Raw genomic sequence first — 7,941 nt, 5'->3', positions numbered from 1 at the left:
CAGGATGCTATCAGAAAAACCTGGAAAGACTTAAATGAGTGGATGCAATGTGAAATGTAGAGGACAAGTAACAGCAAAATTGTAAGATTATCAACTATGACTGACATAGCTACTCTCAGCAATATAATGATCCAAGATGACTCTGAAGGACTTATGATGAAAAATGCTGTCTATCCCCAAAGGAAGAACTGATGGTGTTTGAATACAGATTGAAGCATACTTAATTTTACTCTCTTATTTTTCTTGACCGTTTTTTTTTGTCTAAGTTTTCTTTCACAGCATGACTAATATTGTTTTGCATGACTACCATATAACCTATGTGAAAGTACTTGCCTTCTCAATAGGGGGGAAGGGAGTGTGAGGAGGGGGAAAAGGTAAGAAAATTTGAAACTCAAGTTTTAAAAACAAATGTTAGAAAATGGTTTTTATCTATGATTGGAGAAAATAAAATATTTAACAAATCTCTCCCCTCCTCCCCATTGCCTCTGCAATGACTATGAGAAGCATATGATCTGTTACTTTTTCTAATTTTTTTATAGTTTGATCTTTATTAATAAAATTAAATAACTATTTTAGTATGCATGTGGAATATGTTGTAAGGTCTTGATCTAAATCTAATTTCTGTCAGACTGATTTGTTTCCCCCAAGTTAGGCTGTTTTTTCTTTTTTTTAATCAAAAAAGAAGTTTTCCCCTAGGTAATTTATGTTTTCCACTTTATCAAAAAAGTATTGAATTCTTTTCTTCAAAAAAAAGAGTTCTTTGGAATCATGATGGATCATCATATTGATCAGAGTTTCTAAGTCTTTCTCAGTTGATTATTTGTAATATTGTTCTTACTATGTAAATTGTTTTTCTGTTCTGTTCATTTCACATCAGTTCATATAAGTCTTCCCATATTTTTCTAAAAGCATACCCTTCATATAGTTTTTATCACATTCATATAACCAACCTTGTTTAGTCATTTTCCAATTAATGGGCATTTCCTCAGTTTCCAATTCTTTGCCCCCCTCAAAAAATTGTTATAAATATTTTTGTACATGTTAATCCTTTCCCTTTTTCATTGTTTTCTTGGAGGGTATAGACAGTGTTATTTCTGTGTAAAAGTGTAGACACATTGAAATTTTCAAAGTTTATTTATAGATTCTTCAAATTTTGCATGTCTGATATATGTCTTTCCATACTAGGAGAATATGACAGTAGTTAACTGCCTTATGTTTTAAGTGTTTGTCAATGCCAGTAGTGAGTCTTTTGTGATTTTTAGCATTTCTTTTGTATGGAGGAAATAAATAGCTGTCCTATATCTTATTTATGTTATGTTGAATAGTTTTCTAGTCTCCATTTTGGTGAGATCCTGGATTACTTAAACTAATTTGTAACATTCCCTGCAGCTTTGCATAGAAAAAAATACAGGAAAAAAGAATCTGATTTTTCTTTTAGGTGGTCAGACCTCCTTAGAACCTAATCCAATTAATATATTCCTCCTTTAGTGTAGTAGAAACAAGCACAGCCTTCAAGCCCCTGAGATTGCTTAATATTTTTGTTGATAAAGATATAAAACAAAAGGATTTGATTATGCAATCTACTGTGTTGCTAGAAATTAGAGAGGATGGCCAAAAACTAAAGTGATAATAACAAAAAAAAAAGAAAGTAAACCTATGTGATTAATTGCTAAGTAGAATTCTTAAATTGGTTTCTAATTAACTTTATATCTCATATAATAACAACTTGTATTCATATTACTTATTAATATTACTACCTCAGATGAGTCATCTTTAAAATGAGGGTAATAATATGTGCAGTGGATCATAAGGAAATTGGAATGCTTACTGTTTGTAAACTGCTCTGAGATCATCTGATAAAAGCCCCATATGACTATTAAGGATTACTGGATTATAGTAACAATTCTTGCTTCATAGAACCTTGTACTTAGAAGGATCCTGTAAGATCCCATTGACATTGACTAAATCTATAATGATTACATCACTACTTTTAAAAAATCTTCTGCTTCTTGGGAGAGTCTACTATTAATAATTATAGAATTTTTAAGTAGTTAACAATATGGCCTCTTCACACTGTTTTATGTATGTGTATTTTCATTATTAGGAGCAAAAATTGGCTATGTAACAAAAAAACTAAACAGAATGATGATAATTACACAAAATTGAAGTAATCTGGGAACATGGAATTTCAAAAAAGTCACAATATGAAGTCTGGGGCTTGCAATCAGGAGTCATACAGTTTGCGTTATTTCCATATGATTCAAATCTCTACTGCTTCCATAAGACAAATTTGAATTGTGTGTATTATAGTGTAGATTGGATACAGGTAGGTATATATGTTCATATAAATAATTATTGATAATAGCATGTCTATTGTCAGGATACTATGAAGATTTTAGCCAAAAATATGTTCTATGCTTGCGATAAAATAACCAACAAGTCATTTTAAAAAAATCCATAATTGTACCTACTAAATGTGTGTGTACATATTTCAGAGTGGAGACTGATTCAAAGTGTCTTGAAGGTGGCCCTATGATCTTGGGGGTTTTTTTGGTTTTTGTTTTAGGCTTTTGAAAGGCAATGGGGTTTGCCCAAGGCCACACAGCTAGGTAATTATTAAGTGTCTGAGGCCAGATTTGAACTCAGGTACTCCTGACTCCAGGGCTGATGCATTATTCACTGTGCCACCTAGCTGCCCCTGGCCCTATGATCTTGAAGACTATGACAATGGAGTAGGGAGCTCAGAGAGGATCTATCTTAGGAGAAAATGACACTGCTCCTACTCCTAATATTAAATAATAAATTTAAAGACAGTGTCATCATTAAAAGATATCGTAGTATTAAATTCTAATAATCTCTAGACTATATTTAATTAAAAACTTCCAAAACATAGAAACACAGCAGAAGAAATCAAAACCATGTTACATTTCATCTCTATTGTCCTTTCTCCTAATGGGATTGCTTTGTCCATGAAGTTATAGTTCAATATATTTATTAAATTTTTAAGAATTTATTTATTTATTTGTTTGTTTGTTTTGTTTTGTTTTTATGAGGCAGTGGGGTTAAGTGACTTGCCCAAGGTCACACAGTTAGGTAATTATTATGTGTCTGAGACTGTATTTGAATTCAGGTCTTCCTGACTCCAGGACAGGTGTTCTATTGCCTGCACTACCTAGCTGTCCCTGTACCACCTACCTGCCCCAAATTTTTTTAAAAAGAGTCATTTTATCTACCCACACAATAATCCACAGAACATTAACTATAAAGGAATAATAATAGGGTAGTGACTTGCTCAAGAAGAGTTTTTATCTGAATGCCATCAAACAAGATGGAAGATGAAATTATGATGATGACAGTGATGATAATCATCAATATATAATATCATCATCAATATATGATATCATCATCAATAATGATAAATTTGTATCATATCTTAAGGATTATAAAGCACTTTGCATTCTTTGTTGTATCTGAATTTGAGAACTATACTTATAATAAACTAAGTCTGCTGTCCTAGGACCAGCTTAGCCTATTACCAAGATGCTTATTGCACAGGGTGGTGGGTGAGTTCTTTTATGAATGAAAAAATGTCCCTCAATCTTGTGTAGCTCTTTTCTATTTTTCCAGGAATGAAGACAGAGTAGTAGAAAAAGGAAGTGGAGAAGATTAAAAATCACATTTTTCAGCTTATCTGTGATCAGTTACTTTATAAATGTGAGATCTTTTTTTCCAATGACCATCATACTGGTACTAAATCATGTTAATATCCATATTTTATGAGAAATGAAAATGGGAGAAAAAAAGGAAATTGCATCTAAATGTTAGGTCATTCTATGCTCAGCTTATCTTCTGAATGTGCCTTGTCCTTTGCTGTTTTTGGATGGAGCTTCAGAGATCTTACCTACCAACAAGGTGAAAGCAAGGCTGCTCCTGACTGTGGCTAGTTGACAATCTCTCCCATATCAAACACATACTAAACTATAAGTCCCTTGAGACCTTTGCTAAAACTAAAGAATATAACAAGAAAACAAAAATGTCCTGATAAACACATTTTTAGATGTGCATTACGTTTTTTGGGGGAACCAGACTTGTGATTTCATTGGTATAAAGAGAAACCCCCTTCTATTAATGTAGGTCAATATCTGCTCATTCACTCTTAGTCCTATAATTTTTGGGGGCATTGGGGAATTAAGTGACTTGTCAAGGTCACATAGCCAGTATACGAGTGAAAGTTTTGTGAAATGGATAAAGAACTGGGTTCTCAGTTAGGAACACCTGGATTGAAGTCCTGCCTCTAACACATACTGCCTGTGTGACAATGTCTAATTTTCTTGTTGAGCAACTTTTTAAAAAAATTTAGTACCACAGAGTTTAATAATACCAAACCTCTTTAATTCATAATATTTTCCATTATTTCCCTGAGTATATTGACATTTTATTTCTTCATATGATCTTTTTTGTTTGTTTTGTAAGGCAATGGAGTTTGTTTTGTAAGGCAAGGTCACACAGCTAGGCAAGGCAAATTTTAAGTGTTTGAGGTCTTATTTGAACAGAGGTCCTTCTGACTTCAGGGTCAGTGCTCTATCCACTGCACCACCTAGCTGCTCCTTCATATGATTTTTTTTTTTTAGTTTTTGCAAGGCAAATGGGGTTAAGTGGCTTGCCCAAGGCCACACAGCTAGGTAATTATTAAGTGTCTGAGACCAGATTTGAACCCAAGTACTCTTGACTCCAGGGCTGGTGCTTTATCCACTGCGCCACCTTAACTGCCCCCCAATATGATCTTTTGAAAAAAAAAACTTTGTAGGCAATTGGAATGACTTGTCTAGGGTCAGACAGCTAGTAGATGTCTAAGATTTGAAGGCAGGTCCTCATGACTCCAGAGCCAGTGCACTATCCACTGTACCCCATAGTTGACCCTTCATATGAGTTTGAAAATTTATTTTATTTTTAATTTATAGAATAAAATAAGCATTTCCATAAATATAATTTAAAAAAAGATGACACAGAAACTGCAAATCCATTGTTACAATTTGCTTTTCCTTTTAAATTTATAAGATATTATGTAAATTTCTTTTTTCTTTTCCCATTCCTGAAATAGCTACCGTTAGTTGTAAATATATATATATATATATATATATATAGAGAGAGAGAGAGAGAGAGAGAGAGAGAGAGATAGGTATAGAGATAGATATATGTAAAATCATTCTATTGAATTTTTTTCTTGCAAGAAAATGGGGCTGACTTGCTCAAGGTCACGCTGCTAGTAAGTGACAAGAGTTTGAGGTCATATTTGAATTTAGGTCCTTCTGACTCCAGGGCCAGTGCTCTATCCACTGTGCCCCACATCTGCCCCCACCCAATTCTATTGAATTTTTAAAAATATTTACTTTGTGGGGGCAGCTAGGTGGTGCAGTGGACCAAGCACCAGCCCTAGAGTCAGGAGCACCTGAGTTCAAATCCGGCCTCAGACACTTAATGATTGCCTAGCTTTGTGACCTTGGGCAAGTCACTTAACCCCATTGCCTTGTAAAAAGCAACCAAACAAAAAAGATTTACTTTGTGGTTAATTCTAATAAAGGAGGAATATTGGTCCAATAGCTCCACAAATTATCTTTATCTTCTAGAAGGCATCCAACAATTCTAATGGGCAATTTGTGTCCATGTCTTTCAAATGAGTCCTATTTATCTTTTGCATTTTCTGTGGTGATCAAAACAAAGGTTGTCTCATACATGATACCCATAATGTAAAAATTTAGGAATTGGGAAGGAATTATAGAAAAACCTAGACATGAGCTAAAGAGGATAGCAAAAAAAGTGAAAAAGAAACTGGTTCCTTTCAGGAACAGCCTCCAGGATGGAACCCAAGCTCATGAGTCCAGAGATCTTAAAGAATAAGGTCTGGGTCCTATGCAATGCAAAAAGTCTTTTGAAGTTGTATTCATGAAAGTCTTGTGTATGCTTTTGTAGATTAACTTGTAGACATTTATAACATTGTATTGCTATCTTAAAAGCTATTTTTTTGTCCCAAATTGCATATACTTTTTGACTCAGCTATATCATTCCTAGACCTAGAAATCAAAGAAAAAGAAAAAGGATCTATACAAACAAAAATATTTATACTAGTTCTCTTCATGGAAACCCAAAATGGAAACTAAGTGGATATCCTCCTATTGAGGATGGTTGAAGAAGTTCTGGCTTATGAGTAAAATTGCATAATGGAATATTATTATGCCATTAAAAATGAAATGGACAATTTCACTGAAAATTAAGTAGAACTTTATGAACTGGTACAGAGCAAACTGAGTAGAATTAGAACAATTTATACAACTGAAACAATATTATGGAGAAAAATAATTTTGAAAGATTTTATAATTTCTGATCAATGTAGTGATAAACTCTAAGTCCAAAAGAATGAAGATAAATTTTGTCACTCATGTCACTGAAAAAAGAGGAGATAAATTTAAATGTAGAAAGAAATAAGCATTTTCAAACTTGGCTAATGTAGGGTTTTGTGTTATGGTACTATATAGCTATGTGTTGAAGGATTTGTTTTTTCTTTTTTCTTTTTTTTGCTTGGTTGAGGAATAGCAGGAGGTACAGATGACTTAAAATTAGTTTTAATTGAAAAATAAAAATGATAAGTTGTAAAAAATTATATTCTCTATTTTATCCTCTCGAATTTAGGTAAGCTATTTCAAATTGTATCATAGTGATAACTCACAAGTCAAATATAGAAGGTTTGAGAGGAAAGACTGTGGTGACAATTAGCCCAATAGGATGTACTTAGTCATAGAATTCTATCACCAGACAGAACAAGCTAGTGTTGGTGATGTGCTGTGGTGCCACACAGATAAGCGAGGATTCAAAATCCATTTAAGGTCAAGAGACTCACTCAGCAGTAGAACATTTCCAATGGTCCTATTTACTATAAGTCAGAACCTGCAATGTAATGATTCTGGTAAAGACAAGTGAGAAGACAACTGCACAGGATAACCCCTCATTATAATAAACACCTCCAATCAATTGGTTAGTTGCTCTTCTTCTATATCCAAGGACTACTGGTGGCAATTACACAGAAATGCCATTGTCTTTGTGGATTTTGCAGAAGAAGTTGCCTCTATTAATTTTCTTCTGATTTATAGTTTTGTTGTTGTTTTTTAGGTTTTTGCAAGGCAAATGGGGTTAAGTGGCTTACCCAAAGCCACACAGCTAGGCAATTATTAAGTGTCTGAGACCGGATTTGAACCCAGGTACTCCTGACTCCAAGGCCAGTGCTTTATCCACTACGCCACCTAGCTGCCCTGATTTCTAGTTTTTAAGAGAATTATATGTGTGTGTGTGTGTGTGTATTAAATATCATGTATCCTATATATATCCTATATATATATATTATATATCATGTATCCTATGAATATAATTTTATTTCCTCTTTGACAATGCTTACTCACTGGATTTCTTGTTCTTGTATTATTTCTAGTACTATGTCAAATAATGACGACACTTGGGCATGCTTGCTTCTCTCCTGATCTCACTGGGAAAGCTTCCAGTATTTCTCCATTACACATAATGCTAACTTTAGGTTTTATATAAATGTTTTTTATCACATTAAAGAAATGTGTTCTCATTCTTATGTGTTTAGTGTTGCTAGGATAAATTCTGAATTTTTTTTAAGGTCTTTTCTGTATCTGTTGATAAAATCATATCACAGCTCCATGCTGTGAGGAACTTAAGAGTCAGGAAGACTTGAATTCAAATGTGATCTTACACACTTACTACTTATTTCACTTTGAGCAAATCACTTAACCTCTATTTGTCTTAATTTCTCCATCTATAAAATAAAGATAGTAATAATATACCTATCTCCCTGTATTGTGGTGAGAATCAAATGAAACAGTATTTGAAACTGTGTAAATGCTGGTTATCTTCTTCAAATATTTT

Source organism: Macrotis lagotis, chromosome 7, assembly GCF_037893015.1.
Source record: "Macrotis lagotis isolate mMagLag1 chromosome 7, bilby.v1.9.chrom.fasta, whole genome shotgun sequence".
Lineage (NCBI taxonomy): Eukaryota > Metazoa > Chordata > Mammalia > Peramelemorphia > Peramelidae > Macrotis > Macrotis lagotis.
This window is presented reverse-complemented; position numbering follows the sequence as displayed.